Consider the following 24,685-nt stretch of genomic DNA (forward strand, 5'->3'; position numbering starts at 1 on the left):
CTGCAGCCTAGACCTTGTGTCCGTGTTTAGGTGGTTTTCACCTAAACGTTCAAGCAGCTCCCAGTAATGTCCCGAGCTCCCCAAGTGCCACTGACAGCTGAGCTCTTCCTGCCCACTGAGCCCAGCCCAGACCGTGGGTGGGGGGTGAGTTTGTACCCAAATAACTGACAGAGCCAAGCAAGGAGCAAAGAAATGTTTGTTCCGGTCACTAGGTCTGTGTTTCTATTGCTCGTTTGCTCTCTCCCCTTCCCTGATAAGGAGCAACGGTAAGAGAAGAAGAGGTTAAAACATGTGCGAGGTGGTGGCTGGGTTTGGATGACAAATTTAAAACCATCTCAGCACCCTCTAGTGTGACACTGACACCATCAGATTCTCACCTTTCACTCACACTTCATTAATAACAGTTTCCCTGAACTACTTTGCTGTGATTATTTCAATGGCTCCTACACCGATACCTGCTGCCCCTTCTGGCTGGTTAATTGCACTATTTGGAAACTGCTCCTAAAATTACACCCTTCCTGGGAGCAAGATTCAAAACTCCCCAAGGAAACCTCATTGGGTTTCAAGTGCAGCCCAGACAGGGTGGCAAGGGGACAGCACAGGGGTCTCAGAGCTTCTTCTTCCTCACAGAGAGAAGGTTAAGGGGGGCTACAAGTTATGACTCCTGGGTTTTAGTCCTGGCTGTGGGAGGAAAGGGGTGTTTACTGGATTAGAGTTGGGGGCTTAGGAATCAAAGAGGAAACATCTCCCTTTTCAGCTTCAATGCACATTGAACAAGAACATGGCTTCTCATCTCTTCGGTTTCAGAGGAGCAGCCGTGTTAGTCTGTATCCTCAAAAACAACAGGAGTACGAGTGGCACCGTAGAGACTAACAAATTTCTTAGGTTCTGTTGCCATCATGTGGCCATTTCATTTCACTTCTTATTGTTAAAAGGTTTGGGTACTTTGCACAGAAACATCATTTCCTTGGGAGAGATGGAGAAGTGGAAGCTGCATTGATTGAATCCTCTGAAAATTAGATAAGGATTAAAATATTCCCCAGACAGCTCAGTCCCAACCGTCCTCCCTCACTGCTGCCAGTGAAGCTCAGTTCTGTCCCACGGCCCCAAGAACTGCTGGGTGCAAGTCCCGGGCCTGATGGGAAGTCAATGTAGGGGTGACTCTGCCTGCCTAGACTGTTCTGTAGACAAATTCAGACACAGACCATGTCTGGTGAAGGAGAGACAGATGTGTTGTTTGATTGTTTTTCTCATTTTAAATTTACTTGATCATTTTGATGGCAAAAATATTTGTACGAGACCATGAAAAAAGGAAGAAACCATGAAAATACCCATGGGAGAAAGGGGGGTTCTGAGGCCAAGGTAGATATGGAGATTTTTATGAAAGGGGAGAGGCCAAAGTAGGGCCTTTAGCTGGAGCAAAGGGGGAGGGTTTTTTGTGCCGTTTCATTTTAACCAGCCTCACATCCTGTAGTCCCTGCTTCACCACCCCACCAACATGTGACCTAGCGCCTCCCCACTGGCAAAGCCACCTCTGACTCCTGAGACCGCCCCACTGGTCTGGCCCTCCAGAGCTCCCAGCACTCCCTCTCCTAACTGGATCCCCTGGCAGCCAGAGCTCTCCGCAGAACTGCCGTGGTTGCTCCCCTGGGTCTCTGGTCAAGGACGGCTACCGGCTTCTCCTGAGAATTCAGCTGAGAAATGACTTGTCCTTCTCTAGATTCTCGCCTGTGGGCTCTGAGAAGCAGGATGGGGCCTGTATGATAAAGTCCATGTAACATTCCCCTCACATCCCAGCCCTGGTATGTCACCTGTAGCTGCTGTCCCTGGGTAGCAGCCAAGGATGTTTCCCACCATTCAGGAGACCCCAGCCTGGAACTAAAGTCAGCTTCAGGCTTCTCGTCTCTCTCTTTGTGGAATCAAGTTCATGTTTTTGCCAAGAGTTAAAGCAGCCCGAACCCCCAGAGTCTAGATCAATGTCACAAGTTCCCAGTGTCTCCATGGAAGAGAATTTGTTAAATCCCAGATGAGTGGGGTTAAATCAGTTCTCAGCCTGAGTCCTCCGCTCTTAATCCTGAGGATATCGTCCCACCATGGGGCCATTTCCCGCCTCTCTTTCCTAGGGAAGCACAATTTTCCTTGCACAGACACAGGAACAGCAAGATCTTTCTCTGTCCCTTGTGCAAAGCAGGGGGCCAAATTCCATGGAAACAATGGACAAGCAGGGGGCCCTGGACACATCCAGCCCTGGCCGTGAGATGTTCCCTCCCCTTGTCTTTATGCCCCTGTTGTTATTTCATGGATTGTCTGGGATGGGGGAAAAGCTGAGTTCACTCCAGGTGGAGGGGGAAAGAACCGTGAAAGTCTCAGGACTCAACCCCTGCTACCAGGATCACTGAGGTGCTGGGAATCTGCATAGGAAAGGGACGGTGTGTATTGTCAAGGTGGGGAATTAATCGCAATGATCAACAAGAGCCACCTCATTAACCACTGACACAGGCTAATCCTGCCGCAGATAGAAGGGAAACTGGGAGCGATTCTTTGCTGTGCAGCTATGGAAACAGTGACCCAATTGCACCACAGTGAATGTGCTGGGGAAAGTTGGACTTCACAGGCAGGTGGAAAGAGCAGATCCTAGAAACACCTGGAGCTCCCCACAGCACTTCTGCCACCAGGGTCAGGTGTTGAGCGACTCACAGCGCCCCCCCCCAACACATTACCTTCCAGCAGGGGGTGGCAGCACCCCCCACCCAATGCTGGGGAGAGGGCTGAGTGTATCTCTGCACCCTGAATCCAGGGCACCCACTCTCTCTGCCCCACATATAGAATCTGGCCCTGCTGCAAAGTGACCCCTAAGAACCAGCAGCCTCCAGGACAGCAGATTTGGACTCAGAGCAGGGAATGTGTCCCCTATGCTGCTCTTAGGCCACTAGGTGCTCTGGAAACAAGAGGGCTCTGAGTGTAACCTCTAGCACATATGCCCCCATCTGGGGATGTAGCTCAGTGGAAGAGCACATGCTTTGCATGTATGAGGTCCTGGGTTCAATCCCCAGCTTATCCAAGTTCTTTTCACCCTGCTGTTTTTCTCATGCCCAGAGGGGATGTGGCCCAGCAGTCTCCCTGCAGGAATTTCAATCCTGCTCAGTGAGGGGCAAGTGCCAATTGCATGGAAGGTCTGGAGTGGTTTCTGCTCCTAAGTCTCCTCTGTACATTTAAGATTCCCACCCGCTGTGCTGCTTGGGACAAGGGTAGATGAGAAGGGTGAATCCTCCAGCACTGGAGGGAAAGGTCCCATCTGCAAAGACTAGACTTATTTCTTGTCTGGGCCCAATCTTTTCTCCTGGTATAGTCCTTGTTCCAGCTCAGGTGGTAGCTAGGGGATGTCTCATGACTGCAGCCATGTTTGTTCAGTTCAACCCCCTTATACAGCTTTGGTACAAGGCAGGAATTTTTTCTCTCTCTCCTGAGGAAGAGCCCCAGGTTTAAGATGGATTCCTGTACCAGGGGACATGGGCACATGTCCTGTGAGACCCCCCCAAGCCTTCATTCTTCCTGGCCTGACTCAGGGATGGTGCAGGACAGAGCCATCTCCAGTCAATTGTCCTGGTTAATGGGAGCCATCAAGAGTCCAAACCACTATTAATGGCCCACACTTTGCATCATTACAACAGGACCTCAGAGTTATAGTTCATATTTCTAGTTTCAGATCCAAGAATGATCGGTTCATACAAATAGGATGAACACACTCAGTAGATTATAAGCTTTGTAATGATACCTTACAAGAGACCTTTGGCATGAAGCATAGTCCAGTCACTTTATATTCACACTCATTAGCATATTTTTATAAAATCCTATGGAGTGCAACGTCACAGCAGGGAAAGGGTTTTACTGCGGCACCCGGGAGCAGTTGAGTTTCATGTTCAGGCTGTGGTATGAGTTCCTCCAGGTTTCTCGTAAGCACACAGGGACCTTAGCAGGTGCTCTCGATACAGGAATGGCCCAGATATGATAAAGTGATGGGAATTGCATTTTCCTTTTTTATTTCTGTATTTCCAATGACATTTCTGTTTGTGATTTCGTTTTGCTTTGTATAACTGTGTTTTCTCCTGGATTTGATATTTAATGAAAAAAAGAATATGGCCTCAGGGCTCCAAATGGAGGAGCAGGCTGGGGCTAGGACTGCTAAGAGAACGAGAGTAGCAGGTTTTCTGTATTGTTTCCTGCCCTCGTTTTTCTTGACTAGTTTCTCTTCTGCACGAAATTTGCTTTTTTTTTTTTAAATGTGAGCCTGGCTAGCTCAGTTGGGAGAGCATCAGACTTTTAATCTGAGGGTCCAGGGTTTGAGTCCCTGGTCAGGCAAAGAAACAGTTTCCCTCTCTGACTTCCCTAGAGAGTTTCAGGAGGACTCTCCTTGACTTTTGTCTTTCCTTTTCAGGACATGGCCTTTCCTAGGAAGGGCCCTTTACTGCCTGGGACTGAAGGTGCTACTTCCTCACCTGTCCACTGGCCTCACAGTCTGGAGGAAGAAAGGCCTCTGGGCCTGCAGCAAAGTGCTGGGTGCTGACTTTTTGAGCAAATGCAGGGCTGGCCAGAGAGGCATCTTCCCACTGAGTCCGCCCTGCCAGAAAAAATTGTCCCCACAGACAGGGGTGGCTCCAGGGCCCAGCACACCAAGTGCGTGCTTGGGACAGCAAGCCGCGGGGGGTGCTCTGCCGGTCGCCGCAAGGGCGGCAGGCAGGCTGCCTTCGGCGGCATGCCTGCGAAGGGTCCGCTGGTCCTGCGACTTCGGCGGAACCTCTGTGTGTGGACATCCCCAGCAAATCACAAGGACGTGTGGCACAGGCTCTCATGTTGCAGCAATTGCAGTCGAAGCAACCGCCATGCCAATGCCAGTCACAGCAGCCTTTTCATCAACTCCAGGCTTGTGATTTGATTCTTTCCAATGCTTCTCTCCAAAGAAGCCTTTTCCTTAGCAATCAATTACTTGGATACCAAGAGAGGTCTCTTCTGTTTCCTAGAAAGACACAGGAAAATGTGAACAGAGGAGACAAAAGCCATGCAACAAGGCACCACTGGGAGTTGAACCCAGGATCTCCTGTTTACTAGACAGGTGCTTTAGCCAGCTAAGCCATGGTGCCTGCCTTGCAAAAGGGTTTACAACTGTTCCATTTGATGGTTCAGGATAACACCTGCAAATTCCAAAGTACAGACGTTCCCCATTTCCCTCAAGACTTGCAGACCTTGAGGTGCCTGGCTCTCCGTGCACAGAAAGCCACAGCTGAGTTGACAGAGGGCTTCTAACATGTGCTTCTGCCACCAGCCACTGTGATCATATAGTGGTTAGTGATCTGTGTTTCAGTCGCAGCAACCTCGGCTCAGTTCTGAGTCATGGTAACCTTTCCTTCAGCTCTAGATTTCTCATTTGCCGCTTTCCAAGTGTGGTGGGGTGGCTGCCCCAAACAAGCAGAAGAAAGATTAAGGCAGCCTTGCAGAGGCTGTGCAGAACCCAGCCTATCAGGAAAGGGCTTATTGGGAGAGCCAATCAGGAGAAGGCTTGCTGGAGCAGCCCATATATAAAGGGCTGCTCAGCACAGCAAGAGTCAGTCACTCCTTGGAGTTTGAGGAGGGAGGATTGGCTGCCCTGAAGGAAGGGCACCATGATCAGAGTAGTGCTGGGTGGGTAAGGGGAGCATGAGTGACCTCCTGGCCGACTACTGCCAGACTGAGGCCCTGATACAAAGGCGGAGGAAGGTGCTAGGTCTGTGGGGAAGTGGTCCAGAGAAACAGATGGCAGGGGTTGGAGGTGCACCCCTTTTGCCTCAGTCGCTGCTGACACAGGTGGCTACACCCTGGACTGCAGCTGGCCACTGAGGCAAGTGTCTGGGTAGAGGACAGCTGCCCCCTGGAAGGAGGGAGACAACTGAGTGGGGCACAGCCAGAGGGCTGTGTCCATAAGAGGACTTTGAAGTCCTGAGAGCGACATGGGTCCTAATGATAGAACAGATGGCAGCCAGACGCCACTAGATGAAGGCGCACCGGGGGACCAGAGCTAATTGCCAGGATGGCCAACAGAAGGCACTGCAGTGAGGCATGCCCCATGGCACCAAGACTTAGCCGCAAGGAAGGCTCTCTCTGTCTTGGACCACTACTTAGAAGGATTCTGCTGACAGGTCTTTTATTTTTATGAAAAGAGATACAAAAAAGGAGCCAACAGAGACATTAGGTTCAGCAAGGAAGAACTGTCAGGCCAAGCCAGGATTTCCTGGTTACTAGGAAGGCTCTTCAGCCAGCTCTTCCCAAAGACCACTATCCAGAGGCCTTTTAACAGCCACTGCAGATGTTCATCGACAAAGAGATGCCAAAATAGAGTTCTCCACTGCCTGCAGCCATCACACTACCAGGAGTTCTGTGCACAGAGAGGTCCCTTCTGGTGGAAAAAGGCTTTGGTAGAGACTCTTCTGACACCAGCCATGGTCATATAGCGTTTAGCACTCTGTGTTGTGGCTTCAGCATCCACAGATGCAAGTTCAGTTAGGGGATGTTTTCTTGTCTCCACATTCGTCTAATGGCTCCTTTCAACACTTGTCACCAAAAAGACCTGTTTCTTTTGCAAGCAATGTACAGCTAGGTAGAGGCAGTCTTCTCCATTTCCTCAAAAGATCACCAAGCTGCGGGGAGAGGAGACGCATTCAGCCAGGCACCACTGGGTGCTGCATGCTGAATCTCCTCTTTATTCAGCAGGTGTCTGTGAGGGACATAATCTACACAGTGTAGAGGTCAAGAATAGGAGTTTATTACACACAGCGCTGGCGGAGTGTCACCTTGCGTATTAGGCTCATAGACACTGTCAGTCAATTGATTACAATAGAATATATAGATTTTCCATGGGCAGGGTAAAGTGACGGGGTAGGCAGTTCAACACCCCAGGATAGGTTCTGCACCAAGACAAGATAGCACAGTAGCCAATGGTTAACAGGTTACATAATGTCTCCACCCATGGTCTCAAGTTAGCAAGTTAACATTGAATGAATAATTTGATAAAATGTGAGTAGTATAAAATATCTATGTTGAAATTCTGATTTGAGGTCCATAGGAAAGGAGCAACTCTTTTGATTGTCCAACAGGTACATTCCTAGGGGTTAAAGCAAAGAACCAGTGAAAGCATATGGCAATAAAGATTGTTTTCTGTGTGTCTAAAGGCAAGGCATTGGTCTCTTGGGAGGGAAGTGGAAAGATGCCATATCTTATACTGACATGTGCCTACTTCTCATAAACTCAAGATTGGATCTGTGGGAAGAACATCTCTCTACAGAAGAGATTAACAGAAAAGGAAAAGGGATTCTTTGCTCAATTTGCAACTCTGAATAAGACACAATTCTTTAGTTCTTAGCTCCAACACCTGGCAATTTGCTGACCAGGCCTATCTTAGCAGGCAAGGCTTTCTGTTTACCCCAGCTTTCTCTTAGTTGATCACGATTTGCTAGGCCTCTGGTCCCTTGACCATACTCTGGACTTTGGCTCTGGAAAAGAGCTGGCACAATCCATAGATCAGGTTGTTATATAAACTGCACATGGATTTGAACCCTTCACATCCAGTAATGGCAAAGTCCTTGGTTCCGGCTTGTAGCAGTGATGGAATAAACTGCAGGTTGAAATCAAGTCTCTGGAGTCCATCCACACCTGGGATGGGTCATTCAGTCCTTTGTACAGAGCTTCAGTTTGTAGCAAAGTCCCTCCAGGGGTATGAAGCAGGACTGAAGACAAGATGGAGATGAGGCATCAGCCTTTTATAGTCTCTTGCCATGTGGTTTTTGCTTTCTTTGTCCCAAGGACACTCTATCCAGCACGTGGCATAGAAAAACTTTAAAGTTCTGTCCATAGGGCAGATCCCTGCATACCTTGCTGAGTCACAAGGCATATCTGACTTCTCTCAGTGGGCCAGTTGTATAGCTGATGGTCCTTAATGAGCCATCAAGCAGGCTAGGCAGAGCTGACACCAATTTGTCTGGCTGGAGTATTCCCCGGAAGCAGAGCACAAGTTTGAAATACAGGCAGCATAGAGCCAATATTCATAACGTCAACTACAAAAATGATACACATCTAGAGATAGCATCATTATAATCAGCCAATCATAACCTCTCCATAGACCCCTTACACGACAACCTTTCTATAATATTGGCTGCAAATATAGAACAGTGGTCGCAACGGTGAGCTATACAGTTACAGATTATGTCAATAACGTCACAGGAGATGACACAGTATCAGTGAGACTGATACTGGAATACTGCCTCCAGTTTTGGTGTCCTCATTTGAAAAAGATGTTGTGAAATTGGAGCTGGGTCAGCAAAGAGCCACCAAATGTTGTGAGGGCTGGAGAAAAATGCCTTCTAGGGAGCTATTGAACAAGCTCAACCTGTTTAGCTTATCAAAAGAAGATTGAAAGGTGACTTCATTGAAGTGTTGAAGGGCCTTACTGGAGAGAAAAGATTGGCTATTAAAGGGCTCTTTAATGTAGCAGAGAAAAGCATAACAAGCCCCAATGGCTGGACGGTGAAAAGAGACAAATTCATATTACAACTAAGGCACAAATATTCAACAGCAAAGATGATTCACCACAGGAACAAGCTACCAAGGAAAGTGGTGGATTCACAATCTTCTGATGTCATTTAATGAAGACTAGATGTCTTTCTGGAATGTGTTTACCCAAAAAGTAGCTATTGTGCCATACAGGAGGCCTGTGATATGCAGGGGGTCAGATTAGATGCTCTAATGGTCTCTTCTGGCCATAAAGTCGACAAATTTCTGAAAAACTGAGTGTAGTATTGGGAGCAGCGGCTGATGTTTTACTGTCTAGCCAGCTTGCTTCCTAGAACGAACACTCCTTGAGTGGGGAGATCCACAGGGAGTAGCTCAAACCTCCAAAGTCCCTGGGCAGGGGCAGGACATTAGCCCAGCAAGGGAGGGGTGTGGCAGTGACATCACAAAGGCTTTTTGCAGGACCTCAGACTATTGGTCAAAGGTGGTGGGGAGGTGGTGACCTCACAGAGAGATGCTGACATCAGCCAGGCAGGACAGGGGCGAGGGGCCAGGGAAACCTCAGAGACCCCTGTGGCTTTGCTTCAGCAAGTCTCCTTCTCCAGGTCTCTCTTTGAGGACTGAGAGTATTCGGGTTCACATATGTGAGCGCCAGGAGGAACCTCTTTTGAGTTTTCTCCTTCCCTTTTCCTGATTTTACTAGAAAACAACCATCCCTGTTTAGAAGGTAAGAGCCTCCTTGAGGTTTGAAACCTGTTCAGTCTGATCCATCTGGTGACAGTTGAATTCTAGGCATGGAAAACACGAGCTTAAGGAGGCAGAATTTTATTTTGCACCTGGGATTTTGTCCCTTAGCATCACTGGGGACATTTGAGTTTGTCCTTTTTGTTTCACTTTTTCCTCCATCCCTCCCTCCTTTCTCTTCTTCTCTTGCTTCTTTTGTCCTTTCTCCTGTTCCCCTCCCAACACCAGGAGAGAGGTGTGTGTGTGTGTGTCTATGTGTGTGTGTGTTGCGGGGGAGTGCTCGGCAGCTCCCACTCTGGGAGGTCCAGCCAAAAATGTGGGGCTGAAATAGTGCTCGGGCAGTGATCCCCACTGGTGACCTGGGCCATCCTTTGGGCTCTCTGGTGAGAACCCTCAGCTTCTCATCCTCAGTCTCTACCCTGATTGGCTGAGCAGGGGGTTATTGACAGGGAGGAGACTCAGGTCCTTGTTGTTCTCTTTGAAGACCAAGGAAATACGTCAGAACCAGTCATATGTTTGATGAATTTTGCTGCTTCTCTGCATTAATTGTCTCTGAGCAGTTCATGATTCTCTCTAACATTGCAGTTCTCCTCAAATACTTGCTGAATAATTACTGTGCACTGTTGTTGGTCTGGAGCTCATCTGAGAGCACTTTATTCAGGTCATTCAATGTAGGAAATTCAAGATCCGATGGTTAGTTTGAAAATCAGGGCTCTTGGGTCCTATTCCCAACTCTGCCACTGCCTGCCTGTGTGACCTAAAACAAGTAAATTCTCCTTTCTCAGCCTTAGCTGCTCCCTCTTTCAAATTGGGATAATAATGATCCACTCCTACCTACCTCAACACACTCACTCTTCCCCAACATACACGTTATCTCTCCCCCACACACACACAGTCTCCACACTGCAGTTGAAAGGCAGCTGGCAATCTAGTAAGATGCCCATTGAGCAATGGCTTAGGGAAACCTGCTGGCGTTAGACTTGTTGGGGCCTGAGGCTGAAGTCAAAAGTCTGAGCCCCACCACCCAGGGCTGAATCCCTCAAGCTCTGGTTTTGCCCTTCCCCCACTTGGGCGGAGCTCAGGCTTTGGCTCCCCCCTGCCCTGTGTGGGAGGGGCTTGGTCCCTCTTTCCAGGACCAAGCAGTAAGTTTTTGGCAGAAGGGGTTGCAGTGAAAAGAAGTTTGAGAAAACCTGGCCTAGAGCATCTCCATTACTGAGCTGCAGCAGCAATGTTGCGGGGGAGTTTGAAATGTTGACGTGTCTTTAGCCTCTGAACACATCTAGACTTGGCTCCCTGGGTGATCAGACACTGAAAGTACAGCCATGGAGACACCACACAGCCTAGCTGGCAAGAATCAAACTGCCACAGAAAGACACCTCTGGTTTCCTAGTCCAGCTCCCTAAGCCCTCAGCCACAACCACTTAACACAGGGGCTTTTCTACACACTCGTTCTGTTCTCACTGAAGGGTCATTTCCAATGGTTTGCTCAGACCAGCTTCCCCAGCACACTCACTGCTGTGCAGCTCTGTACGTGTGGCCATGGCTGAACAGCAAGAATTCCTGCCCATTTCCCTTCTGGCTGGAGCATGGCTAGAGTGTGTCTGTGGTTAATGATGTTGCTGTAGATTGTTTGTTTCCTGCCTTGGCAATTCAGACAGTCCCTTTTCCCAACATATCTCCAGCACATCAGTAATTCCAATAATGGGCAGGTTTTCTCTGGGGCACTGAGATTTTTCAGGGAGTTGGTGGCTCCTTTCTTTCCTCACCCTGGAGTAAACTCAACTTTTTATTCTATGGTTCATGTTTTATGGAATAACAGCAGCAGCTTGAAGAAAGAGAAGAGTGAATATCTCACTGTCAGGGCTGAAGGTGGCCATGTCCCCTCTGTCTGACCATCGCCATTGCAGGAGAGAAGGGTTCATTGGAATTGAATGCCCTGGCTCAGACAAGAGACACAGGGAGGTTTTGCTGTTCATGGATCTGTGCAAAGGAAATTGTCTCTCTGTGTGAAACTGAGGAGGGAAATGAAATGCCCACCGGGTGGCGCAATGCCCTAAGCTAAGGCAGGAGGGGGAAGGACTAGAGCTGAGGAATGACTGAAGTGGACTCACGTGGGATTGAAATGACATTTGTTTCTGTCAGGTAGTGAGAAATGTGACATTAATTCAGATGTGGGGTTGAGGCTTCCTTAGCTCCTTGTAAAAACTTGAACTTGATTTCCCAGAAGGGAGAAAGGGAAAGTCTGGGGCTGCCTTTAGTCCCTGGCTGGGGTCTCCTCGCCAGTGGAAAACATCCCTTGTTTGGTGCTGCCAAGGGGATCGTGCAGAGCTGAGACATCCCTCGGCTTGGAACAAAGGGGGAGTTGGCTGGAATTTATCACACAACCCTCCCTGCTCCCCAGAGCCCCACGGGGAGAATCTAGAGAGGGGGGAGTCATTCCTCCCCTGCGCTCCCAGAAGAGCTGCTAGGGCTCCTTCCTGCCAGCTACTCACCCCTGGATACACCCTCAGCTCCTGGGATCTTTCTGCTCCAAAGGCACCAGAGTCCTGGGGCGGGGAGGGCGTCACTGCACAGTCTGAAACACAAGGGAGGTTTCTGGAATTGAAGAAAGGAGCAGAAAATGGAGAGGAAAGAAACAGAGAGAAAACGCCTCTTCTCTCTCCCCTCCCTCTCCCAGCAAGAAATGTGACCAAGGACCAGCCTAGGGGAACTGGTGCCCTGGGCAAAACTTGTACTTTGGCACTTCCCCATCACCCCTGGGCAATCCCCCTCCCCCTTTAGTGCTAGCTCCTGCACTCCCAACCCTTGTGCCTCCTTCACCCCTAACTCCTGCCCCCTCCTGTGCCCTAACCGCAACGCTGTGTCCCCTTTGCCCTTAACTCCCACACTCCCCTCCTGTGCCACCAGCCACTGCCCTGCTCCTGCACCCCCTTCACCCTAACCCCTGCACCCACATGGGGACACTGACCTGTGTACATGGAGCCGCTGGAATTGCTGCCTGCTCCTCCCTGGGATGCTGTTCCTCTGGGCACCCCGAGGGGCTGCAGGGGCAGGGCGAGAAGCGACATCATCCAAGCTCCCTGCATCCAGGTCACTTTCCTCAGCCGGGCTGTATCAGGGGAGGGCAGAAAGCAACAGCTTCTGATGCTCCCCTCACAGCACAGCCCAGGTGGGGAAAGTGACCAGGACGCATTGAGCACATAGTGTTGCTCCTCGCTCCCCCCAGCCCTCTATGGGGCCACGGAGGAGCATTGGGGCAGGGGAGAGCAGTGAGCATCTTTGCACTGCCACACGGTGCCCTTTGACCCCTGGAGCCCTGGGCGGCTGCTGGGGGCCCCACCCCTAAGGCCGGCCAGGCTCCCCAGCACGAACAGCAGAGACACAGGGAGACTGGCCACCCACTGAGCAGAGGTAGCCTGGGTGGCATGTAATGGAGGCTCGGGGGGCTCAGCCTCCCCAAACCTTGCGTCGCCAAGGAGACAGTGGGGCCAATAACTAGGTGCCCTGGCCAAATTGGGCCCCCCTGGAAAAGTCTCCCCCATGTCAGCCCCAGGGCTGGAGGAGCTCCCACTCCCTGCTACGGCCCGGGGGCTGCAGCAGGGGCAGAGAGCGTCTCTGGTCTCGGGGCCACAGCGGGGCAGGGGTAAAGGAGTGACAGGGTGGGGCCAGTGGGGGAAGGGGTGGAACAGAGGTGACAGTGGATGGGGCCGTGGGTGGAAGGTGTGGAAGGAGGCGGAGCCACAGACAGAAGTGGGGGGTTATGGTTCCAGTTCTCGGGCTCCCGCACTTGTTCTCCCTTCCCTGGGCTTTGTCATCACTAGCCCCTGCTTAGCGAGTAGGGTTCAGTGGTCCCCAAAATGTGGGGCATGACTCCTAGGGGGACACAGAGGCAAATTCATGGGGGCAGCAGCACTCAGCCCCCATGGAGGGAGCAGCGCTCAGCCCCACTCTGCCCCAGCTCTTCCCCAACCCCACCCTCAGCCTGGGCCCCTGACTCCCAGCCCAGCCTCGACCCCCTCAACCCTGTCCGCACCCCTCTCTCCCCAGCAAGCAACAGCCCCACTCCCAGCCCCGGTTCTCAACCGTGGTTTTCAAGGGTGCCACAGCCATGGATACGAGGGCACAGTGTGAAATGTTTGGGGAATCACTGGTTGAGGGTGATGTTCTCAATCACTTCTATGCAGTCAAATCAAAGCTATTCCTCACCCACCCACCCCTCCATCAGGATGGACTAGGTATGTTCTGCTGCCCTTCACTCATGCAGGAAGGATAATAACATTTAATGCCACTCAATCCTAAAGTGATTTGTAACCCACCACCAGCCAAAACTGGTCATTTTGGGAAAGTGGCCCCATCATGCTGCATAGCTAGGCAGAGTAGGTGTGTCTATGCAAACACGGTCTGTTCCTGAAGTCTTTCCCCCAGCTCCTCACTAGATGTGAGGGGGGGAGCTCATTCAGCCCCTGCTTCCGCTTAGTATTTAAAAACTCCTTATTGGCCCTAGCTCTGCTGACCTTAGATTTCTCCTTCTATCTCTTTCTTGACAGCTCAGATGAGGTGGCCAAGTGGTTAAGGTGATGGGCTGCTAATTCATTGTGCTCTGCACACGTGGGTTTGAATCCCATCTTCCTGCAACGCTTTTAGTTTTCACCCCTCCTTTGTAGACAACCATCTCCCCCTTTGGTACAATGACAGATCAAACAATGTTACTTCTTGCAAACAAAAACCTTCTCAGAAACTCAGAACTCCCCATGTCTAAAATGTCTAAATCCCAGATTTCTTTAAAAAAAATTCTCTAGTCCTGTATTTCTTAGTTTTTATCTCAAAAGGGAACATCCTCATCATCTCCCCCAAACACCCTGGGACGGCCCCAAATTATTAAAATACCCTCAACCCGAGGAAGGCCAGAGCAGTGAACCAGAGCTAGTGTCTAGGGTGAGCTGTTCTGAAGGAGGCAACTCCAACATTTTCTCCCTGCTTCCCTTGGCAAGGTCTGACTGAGAAAACAAAATTCCCCAAACAGACAATTTTCTGCTGAAAAACCAATACTAGTCTGTTTGGGGACTTTGGTTTGCAAGTATTATTGTTATTATTCTCTTCTGATTCAGTTCAGTTCAGTCTTTGTCCTCCAGGTGTGTTTCCAGTTGCTGAGTTGTGGGGGAGAGAGGCCAGGTCATGATGTCTCTTCCCTTCTTTCATAGTTTCTTCCAACTTGCTAGGAAGCTCCTTTGCTACGATGTGAGTCAAGCAGTGTCCATTGTCTGTGCTATCCCGGAGAAGTCTGCATTGTACACGGTTCCTGGGCTAGTCCTTGGAAGTGTGGATCCCTTCAATGGGCCAGCAGCGAGTCTGGCTCCTCCCTTGTCACACCTGAAAGGCTGGTGGGGGGCATTTCCCAACCTCATAACATATCTCAGTAACACACACAGAGCAAAACTTAATAACTTCCCAACCAATGCGAGCACACACAATCCAACACGATATTAATGTTCAACAGATCAAGACTTTTGAAATGACACCTCACCAGGCAGACTTTGTACAAACCATCTCATCATTATATGAGAGTGGTGAATATGGGGCTTGCAGGGTGCTGCTTTGAGCAGAGTGTGCCACACCTGGGCTTACATTGCAGTGGAGACGTACCCTTAGAGTCCATCTCTCCTGGGATGACGATGGCAGCAGGGCTGGCCTGGGTCATCTGACTTGGGCTCATGGACGTAAAGCTGAGGGGCTAAAAACTGTGGTGCAGATATTTGTGTTCACGCTGAAGCCTGGGTTCAGAAACCCTCACCCCTCGTGGGGCCTCAGAGGTTGGGCTCAAGCCCATATGTCTGCATTGTAATTTTATAGAGGTTGGGAGGGAGTTTAGCAAGTGAAAATGGTAAAACCGCATTGAGGGGACTGGACCACTGACCTATCAGCTCTTAACACCCAAACTTTCAGTAACTCTATTATCAGTGCCTGTGAGTGTAATTTAAACCATAGGTCCATCTAGCTCTGAATCTTGTCTTCTGACAGTAGCCAATACCAGGTGCTCCAAAAGCCATTCCCAAGGGACTACAAGGAGTTGAACCCACGATCTTCTGTTTACAAAACAGGGGTTTTAACCAGCTAACCCAGGATACCTACTGTTGTTTAAAATGCTGTGTTTGCCCACACCTGACTCTCTACCAATCCCCACTGGGCCCTGACAAGTGTTGTTCGTGTTTGTATTCTGTAAAGCAGAGGAGCAGATGAAGTTTTGCTCCCAAGGTGTGTGTGTGATTCTTTGGACAGGTCTACACTACAAAATTAGGTTGGTGTAATTACATTACTTAGGCTGGCAATGCAGGTCTATCAAGCTAATCCCGGTATAGATAGTGGCTCAGCTGTCAGAACTTTCTGGAGCTATGAAAGGGGAGGGACCCAGACTCTATAGCAGGAATGCAGGGCAGGTGAGTTCACGGCAGATGTGGTGGGATACTGGTGGAAACCAGATATGGTGATGTAATGACCAGCAGCATTTACACTGACATTTGTCACTTTAAGTTTGCTGCAAAAAGCACTAGGCCTCTCGTTGAGGTGGTTTTATTTTGTCACCAAAACAGGGCAATTTTGTCGCCAGATGTGGTATTGCAGTGTGTGCACCAGCCAAAAACTGCTGACCGAGGGAGCGTTGTGTGTTTTTCACACATATGAGCAATATAATGATGCTGAAGTAACCTTGTAGTGCAGACCTGGCCAAAGATTCTCACACACACACACACACACACACACACACACACACACACCCCTTGCAAGGAAAACGTCACCTGCTCCTCTGCTTTGCAGAATCCAAACACAAGCAAAGCTTGTCAGGCCCCAGTGGGGGTGGCAGGGAGTCAGGTGTGGGCAGACACTGTGTTTTTGACACAGGCAGGCACCATGGCTTAGCTGGCTTAAGCACCTGTCTAGTAAACAGGAGATCCTGGGTTCAATTCCCAGTGGTGCCTTGTTGACTAACTCTTGGGTAACCTGGTATTGGCTACTGTGAGAGGACAAAACACAGAGCTCTTTGGTCCAGCCCAGTATGGTTGTTTAAATTATACTCACAGGCACTGATAACAGACTTACTGAAAGTTTGGGAGTTAAGAGCTGATAGGTCAGTGGTTGAGCCTGTCACAGATGACCCCCTCCGTTTGGGACAGGGGCAGGTCTGGGCTCTCACACCAAATGGCTCATTGTGGCTGCCAGAACCTGTGAGCAGCTCATTTAGTTTGCATGGAGGGTTGAGTCCTGCTTTGTGCACCATGTGTGAGAATGAAAATCCTAAACCTCCCTTTGAAATAACGAAAGCAGCAGGACGTGTAATTGTCCCTGCCCCAAAGCAGACAGACCAACGGAGAACTGCCATTGAGTCCAGGGTAATACTCCACTGACATTTTACCTTTTTCACTTGCTAAACTCCCTCCCAACCTTGAGGGTTCCCAGAGCCCAGTATTGAGCTCGAGCTGAGATGTCTACACTGCAAATTTACCATCCCAGGGCCCTAGCCTGGGAGCCTGCACTGGCACGGGACACCCGTGGGTGTTTCATCGCAGTGTGGACATAGCCCAGCATTATGTCTACACTGCCATTAACACACCCAAGTCACTATTCTCAAACCCTGGGTCAGTTGATTCAGGCTTGTGGGGCTTGTGCTGCAGGGTTATAAAATTACAGCGTAGACACTTGGGCTTGAGCCCAGCCTCCGAGACCCCATGAGGGGTGAGAGTCTCCGAGCCTGGGCTCCAGTCTGAACCCCAGGAGCCCAAATTAGATCATCCAGGCCAGCCAGGCCAGCGGGATTTTGTCACAGTCTAGATGCCCTCTCAGGGTATGTCTACACTGCAATGTAAGCCCAGGGTTAGCAGAAGTCATGTCAGCAGCCCCAACACATAAACATAAACCACGAGGGAAAGACCCCCCCCAAATAAGCTGGACAGTGTCCTTCTCCCTACGGTTTGTAAGTCCAGCAACCAAAAGTCCTTTAACATGAGCCATCCCCTCTCTGCACCCCACTCACAGCTGTTGTCCTTAGTCAGAGCAAGCCCAGAGGTGCCTCTGTAGAGTTCACCTGCCATCCTGGGTGGAAAAGGCAAGAAATAAGAAGGCCCCATACTCACTCTGTTGTCTAGGGACTCACTCATTCCTCCACAGCCCCCCTGCCCTAACATTGGTCTGACATCTACATTTTAGTATTGGGACCCAAAGCCCTGGCCCACTTGGCGTTGGAACCCCTGTCGCCTGCCTAGCAAGTGCTATTGAACTGAGGGTGAGCCCCTCAATCGGGGTCTGCCAAGCACAGTTGTGCTGCCCTCGATTCACACAACAAGGATAAAAACCCTTTATTTCTCCTGCCCCTGTAACATGGAGACTGGGAATCCAGCACCAGCCACAAGTGATCATTTCGGCAAGCAACCCAACCTATTTCCAACATACTGTAAAATCCACATGCAGACTCATACACAAAACCTTGCAAGAAAATCTTCCTGAGGGGGTCTGAAGCACCTGCTGCTGGAGGGAAGGAGGGAGCCGTGGGTTGGGATTGAGGGGCACCGGGAATAGGAGGGGGCTGTGGGTTGGGACAGAGGAGAAGGGTGAAGAGGAGCAGGCTCTGGTTGGGAGTGAGGAGCAGTGAGCATAGGAGGGACTGAGGGTTGGGACTGAGGGGCACTAGGAAAAGAGGGGACATGGGTTTGGGCTGAAGAGCATCCTCGTTTGGGGATCCAGCAGGACGGGGAAGGCAGCAGGTGATTCTAATTCCTTAGGGATATTCTATGTGTTTGTGTGTGTGTATGTGTGTGTGTGTGAAGGGAAGGAACATGCTCTATGCCCAGAGGCCTTTATTCCTCCAGGCTGCAAGGACGGAGGGGCTGTCAGGAAGTTGCCCCTTCAAACCCACACAGAAAAAGGCCCTTCTGAGGAAAGGGAAAATCCTGCAGAGAAAAAGTAACATCAAAGAGGACATGAGAAAGACAGTTTAAGATCTTCATGAGTAGTTTATCACCTGACCACGGATTTGAACTGTGGATCCTCAGATTAAAAGTCTGATATTTTACCAGCTAAGCTAGTCAGGTTCATGAAGCACAGGAGCAACTTGGTGCAGAGGAGAAACTAGTCAAGAAAACAAGAGCAGGAAACAACAGGGGAAACCAGCTGCTCTCTCTGGCCCAGTCAACACTACGAGTTTATATCAAAACGTCTGTTAGTCTATAAGGTGCCACAAGACTCTTTGCTGCTTCTACCAACTGAGCTAGCCAGGCTCACATAGGAAAAGTGCAAGTTGGTGCAGAGGTGAAGCTAGTCAAGAAAATTCTTGGGTGAGTTCCCAAAGCCTGAAGGGTCAAAAATATTGTCACGGGTGGTTCAGGGGATATGTCCCCCCCCCAAAGCAAACGGAAAAAAATTGTTTCTCGCCTTTCTTCAATGTCACTGTATGTCTACTGGATGCTGCTGGCAGACGCGGTGCAGCAGCGCTACACAGCAGCATCCCCTTTCTTTCCCTTCCTGAGGGCAGATGGTATGGGAGGACTGATATCTGTCATTGTCGTCCCGTGAGTGCTCCTGGTTGGCCTTAGTGAGGTTGGCCAGGGGTGCCTGGGCAAAAATGGGAATAACTCCCAGGTCATTCTCTTCTTTAAGCTTTGTCTAATGGAGATTCAGTCCTGCCTGGAATATCATAGCAGGTGGAGGCTGCCCTCCCCTTCCTGCCTTTGAATTCTACTTGCAGAGGCAATAAAGTCAGTGTTGTTTCAAATTCATGTACTCTTTATTACTTCATCACACAAATGGGGGGATAACTGCCACAGTAGCCCAGGAGAGATGGGGGAGGAGGGAAGCAATGGGTGGGGTTGTTGCAGGGGCACCCCCTAGAATGGCATGCAGCTCATCATTTCTGCCCGATGTCTGGGGCTCTGACCTAGAGCAGCCATTTGCTTCTCTAGTTCTTTAGTAGGCTTGCCTGATAGTTTAGCCAGGACTGCCTTTCCATTAGAACAAAACTTAAAGAAGAGAATGATCTAGGAAGGCATTCCTATTTTTGTCCATACACCCCCAGTCAACCTCACTGAAGCTAGCCAAGAGCACGCATGACAGCAGCAAACAGTACAGTATAACTTGCAACTATCATTGTCATTTAGCAAAGCAGCAGACAGTACAGTACAGCTAATAACCATCTTTGCTAACTTGCAAAAGGCAAGGGGATGCTGCTGTGTAGCACTGCAGTACCGCGTCTGTCAGCACCATCCAGTAGGCATACAGTGACGGTGAAAAAAAGGCTGAACGGGCTCCATGGTTGCCATGCTATGGCGTCTGCCCAGGCAATCCAGGGAAAAGGGCGCGAAATGATTATCTGCCGTTGATTTCATGGAGGGAGGATTGACTGACAACATTTACTCAGAATCACCCACGACACTGTTTTTGCCCCATCATGCACTGGTATCTCAACCCAGAATTCCAATGGGTGGGGGAGACTGCAGGAACTATGGGATAGCTACCCACAGTGCAATGCTCTGGAAATCGATACTAGCCTCAGTACATGGGCGCACACCGCCAAATTAATGTGCTTAGTGTGGCCGCGTTCACTTGACTGTTTCCAAAAACCGGTTTCTGTAAAATCGGAATAATCCCGTAGTGTAGACATGCCCTGACACAGCTTTAGAACCCTCTACCCACTATACGGCCAAGAGACAGCAACTCTCAGATCCTGTGTGGATTGTCTGATGGGCTTGGGGCCAAGAGCAAACTGCGTACCCCCTGCCAGAGCAGGAGAAGTAAAAATAGGGGCTTCCCAAAAAATGGGAAGGGAAGAAGAGAAAAGCAGAGAGGCAAGTGGAAAAGGAAGAGAAGGTGCAGACACAGGACCCTACCTAAATTCTGAAATAGATTACAAGAAAAAAAGAGAGAGAGAGCAGCATAAAGAAAATTTAAAAAACTTTCAGTAAGAACTGAATTAGAAACCTTTAAAACACCAGTTTTCACACTACCTTTACTTTTCTTCCAAATTCTACTAAAAGAATTTAAGACTTGCCACTAAACAACAGCTTTAAACAAGCTCAGATAACAGAAAAAAAAAACCAAAACATTTATTTTTAAATTTGTTTTATAAGGACTAACCACTCAGTCTGTGTTCTCTTCTTCTCAACTTCCTAAAAGGAAAGCAAGAACAGTCATCAATAGCAGACAGCAGATGCATTAAAGCACCACTGTCCACGCACTTCATGCTCAGAAAAGAACACTTTAACTCCTCATCGTGGTTAGCAAGGTCAGACACTTTCAACCACACTTCTCTAGTTACAAACTATAGAAATGATCCCTGAAAGTACAGTCTTAACAAAGCTGTGCTCGGCTACACACCCAGGCTAATGTGCGCAAGCTTTATTCCCATGGTGAATGTTTTCATACAAGGGGTTTCACCCCCAGCGAATTAAAGAACAAAAATCTAAAACCAGGTTCCCATTTCATTAAAGCACAATTGAGACAGCTTTAGAAGACTGGCCATTAGAAGATGTTTATGTCGCTATTTACAGAAACACACCTCCTGATTAGCATGTGGAGCTCCTAGCAACTAATCAAACCCTCTTGCTTTGCCATACCTTTCACAGGCTCCTCTGTGCCACATGACAGCCAGTCAGGCACAGACAATGCAGACAGGTCAACCCTTTCTAGCATGCTCCACAGCTGTTTCTCTCCGGCTTGCTCTCAAATTCATCTGCACTAGAAGTTTTTGCAGGGTTCTATGTTACCGGTGGTACCTGCACTAAGTCAGTGGCTCTCAACCTTTAGAGACACCTGTACCCCTTTCAGGAGTCTGATTTCTCTTGCATACCCCCAAGTTTTACCTCACTTAAAAACTACTGGCTTACATAATCAGATGCAATATTTATAAAAATAAATCACTTGAATATAAGTATTGTACTTACATTTCAGTGTATAGTATAGAGAACAGTATAAGCAAATCAATGTATGAATTTTAATTTGTTACGAATTTGCTAGTGCTTTCTATGTAGCCTGTTGTAAAACTAGGCAAATATCTAGATGAGTTGATGTACCCACTGGAAGACCATTGGATACCCCTGTTTGAGAACCACAGCACTAGATCACCCTTACTTTTAGAACTGGTGCCACTTGACCCAAAGCATTGTGAACCATTTCAGTGCTAGTAGACAGTGGCAACACAGCTGCACTAGGTCTGTTGTTTCTCCCTGCACAATTCCCACTTGGAAAGAAGATATCTTCTGGTCTGACCCTATTTACTATTGTGAGCTGTATAGGCAACTTTCTCTGTGTTATGTGAGCAGAATCCACACACTATATACTACCTGTATGGCCCTGAGGATGCCACATTGGCCGCAGCTGCCGATTGGGCCACAAGTTGAGAATCACTAGTCTATAATTTTGCAAAGTCTATTGCCACAGGCTTTTCCCCCCTGTCTGCTGTGAGACAAGAGCACATGAAATTCATAGCAATATAAATATGAGTTAAACCCCCCAAATATATTTACATAAAAACTAGACAGTCTCATTTTAAAACAAAGAAAAACACAGGCCACACAGGGAGTGGGGCAAGAGTCTCCAATGATTTATACCCTCTCCTACCCGCCATTCAGCATAAGAATTAACCTAAATGGATCATGATTATTTACATAGAGCATCTTTCTCCTACAAAGCAGAATAAGACAAAAGGTTGAGGTTGTTCCCCTTCACATTTGGGGGGGAGGGGGGAGGAATAGAAGGATTTAGAGGCTCAATCCACTTCAGATTATGAAAGAAACCAAGCAGACTAATGATTTACTCAAAACCCATCCCAGCAAAAAGAAAACCAGACTATCTGCACCTAAGCGTTATGCAAGTTTCTAAATAAAGCCATTAGATCTAACCTTCCTCATAACTAGATTTCTGGTACACTGAAAAAACGCCTTCTTTTATTCAGTATACAAAGTCTAACCACTCAGTCTGTGCTCTCCCCTCTCGCTTTTCCAACTAGCAGTCTATACAGTAACTCCTCACCTAACCTTGTAATCATGTTCCTGAAAAATGCGACTTTAAGCGAAACGATGTTAAGCGAATCCATTTTCCCCATAAGAATTAATGTAAATGAGGGGGTTAGGTTCCAGGGAAATATTTTTCACCAGACAAAAGATTGTTTGTGTGTATACACACACATACACACGCACACAGAGTATAAGTTTTAAACAAACAATTTAATACTGATACACATCCGAAGAAGTGGGTATTCACCCACGAAAGCTCATGCTGCAAAACATCTGTTAGTCTATAAGGTGCCACAGGATTCTTTGCTGCTTCTATAGAACCAGACTAACATGGCTACCCCTCTGATACTTGACAGTGATGATGATTGTGAAACTTGGTTGAGGTAGAGGAGTCAGAGGGTGGGATATTTCCCTTACTGCTAAATGATGAACTAGCAATTGGCTGAGCCCTCAAGGGTTAACTCTCTCACTCTGCAAGGCAGCAGGAATGGAGGGAGATATGCATTTCCTTAAGTACACTGCCTTGTTAATTAGATCAGCTTGCTGAGACCCCAGCTGCTGCAAGCTCTCTCCCTCCTGAGTCCTGCTCTATGGAAGATGGGGTAAGCGGGGTGCAGGAGCAGGAGGTAGGGGGACACCCTGACATTAGCCCCCCCTCTTCCTTCCCTCCCCCCGGCACAGCCTGCGCATCTGCCTGCCAGCACGAGAGCGCGTAAGGCACTAATCCGGATAGTGGCGGCTAGGTGGCAGGGGGAGGGTGTGAAGAAGCAGCAGAGTGGCGCAGCGGGAGCGTGCTGGGCCCATAACCCAGAGGTCGATGGATCGAAACCATCCTCTGCTACGCATGTGCTTGTTTCTTTTCCCTCTGGGCCTTCCAGCGAGCCGGTGACCAGCAGAGCACCAAGAGCCTAGGCCATGAGGCAAGAGGTGGCTGAGGTGAAGCGGCCTGCCAGGGAGCTCCCCGGCACCTCTGGCTACCTGGGCTGAAGGCAAGAGGCAGGCCTAGGCGTGGTGAGGGCCTCCTGTCCTGGAATGAGCTGCAGTGCTTCCTGGTCCCCTTTTCCCACCACCCCGGCAGGCGGCTGCTGCGGGAGAACACGAGGGAGGCTCTGGGGGCGCTAGGCAGCGCTGTGTGTGTGGCTGTCAGGGGAAAGAGCCGAGGCTCCGGACTCGACCTGCCATTGACTCGCGTGGCTCTGCGCGGCCGTCAGCCGGGGCGAGGCCAGGCTGCGGACGTGACTCAGGCTTGGGCCGCATGGCCGTGCTTTCCTGACGAGGCATGAGGCAGGCCAAGAGCTTTGCACAGCGTACAGGGAAGTGGGAGGGAGGCGTCTTTGAGCCGGCCTGTCTCCTCCACTTCTCCCTTGCCGCTTGGGCGGAGGCGGGAAGGGAGCGAAATGTTCCCGGCTGAAAGTTTTTGTGCTCGGCCTTGAGGATTAAGCCTGAGCCTCCGGCACGGCTGCTGGCAGATGGGTTTCTGAATGGCATCCAGCCCGCTCTTTGGACCACCAGCTGAAAGCACTGAGGCCAAGAGGCAGCAAAATGGAACCTCTGAGGGTCCCCCACAGGCCTCGGGGAAGCAAGGAAGCAGCACAGGCTTAGCGTCGTCCCTGGGTGGGCTCGAACGCGCTGACCCATTGCGCCACAGAGACACAGAGGGGCAAGGCTGTATTGAGCACAAAAGCCAGGCATCAGCTCAGGGCATACGGTATAGCACATGCATGCAGTGGTTAGCCAAGCAACAGCAAGGAACTGGACTGCTATGAAGGGAAAGTTCTGTGGGAAGGAACCGAAAAGAGCACCGGGGCTGTGGTACAGCGCTCGCAAACACTTTCTTTGGCCTGTTTTGCTGGAAGAGTTAGCAGAGCGAGATTGTTAGTCACAGGTCAGTCCCTCACTCCCTAACAACACACCTTTTACCTCTCAGAACCAAAATACACCATGAAAGAGATCTAAGAGCATAAGCTTAGGGTGAGCAACTGCAGCACTCACAACAATTTGAAGAGATTCAAAACTGCCTCTGCCTCTGTCTTTCCACACCAGGAACAGCAGAAAGGACATCAGCAGCACCAGCAAAAGTCCAACAAACATCCATTTCTACCTTCCTCCACATGCTGCTGTTAGGAACCCATACCCCTAAATGGTGAGTACTTTTCAGGAGAGGGTGACGCTCTCAGGCCTCAAATGCCAGGTACAGTTACTCTGTCCTTGATCCAAAATCAACAGGAAAATACACTGGATTACTCCTGCCCCAATAACAAAGAGACTGGGGATCCCGCAGCAGCTGAAATGACCGTTTGGACAAGCACTCCCATCATGCAATCTGGGGTGGGTGTAACCATGCAAATGACATCAGCCCCAAAAGGCCTTGACGACAGATCACCAACAGATGGCAGGGTAGACTTCATACTGAC

At 49.5% G+C, this 24,685-nt stretch overlaps 6 non-coding genes across 6 annotated transcripts; 4 read left to right on the forward strand and 2 right to left on the reverse strand.

Moving 5' to 3' along the window:
* The first annotated feature begins 2,989 nt into the window (after positions 1-2,989).
* TRNAA-UGC lies at positions 2,990-3,061 on the forward strand. The gene has a single exon. It is a non-coding gene; the product is annotated as a tRNA-Ala (tRNA).
* A 1,225-nt stretch (positions 3,062-4,286) lies between these two features.
* TRNAK-UUU lies at positions 4,287-4,359 on the forward strand. Its single transcript has one exon. It is a non-coding gene; the product is annotated as a tRNA-Lys (tRNA).
* A 705-nt stretch (positions 4,360-5,064) lies between these two features.
* Positions 5,065-5,138, reverse strand: TRNAT-AGU. The gene has a single exon. It is a non-coding gene; the product is annotated as a tRNA-Thr (tRNA).
* An 11,038-nt stretch (positions 5,139-16,176) lies between these two features.
* TRNAT-AGU lies at positions 16,177-16,250 on the forward strand. Its single transcript has one exon. It is a non-coding gene; the product is annotated as a tRNA-Thr (tRNA).
* A 4,142-nt stretch (positions 16,251-20,392) lies between these two features.
* On the reverse strand, positions 20,393-20,609 carry LOC120393654. The gene has a single exon (XR_005592106.1). It is a non-coding gene; the product is annotated as a small nucleolar RNA U3 (small nucleolar RNA).
* A 2,431-nt stretch (positions 20,610-23,040) lies between these two features.
* On the forward strand, positions 23,041-23,112 carry TRNAM-CAU. The gene has a single exon. It is a non-coding gene; the product is annotated as a tRNA-Met (tRNA).
* Positions 23,113-24,685: the final 1,573 nt, after the last annotated feature.

This window comes from Mauremys reevesii, unplaced genomic scaffold (assembly GCF_016161935.1).
Source record: "Mauremys reevesii isolate NIE-2019 unplaced genomic scaffold, ASM1616193v1 Contig29, whole genome shotgun sequence".
Taxonomy (NCBI): Eukaryota; Metazoa; Chordata; order Testudines; family Geoemydidae; genus Mauremys; species Mauremys reevesii.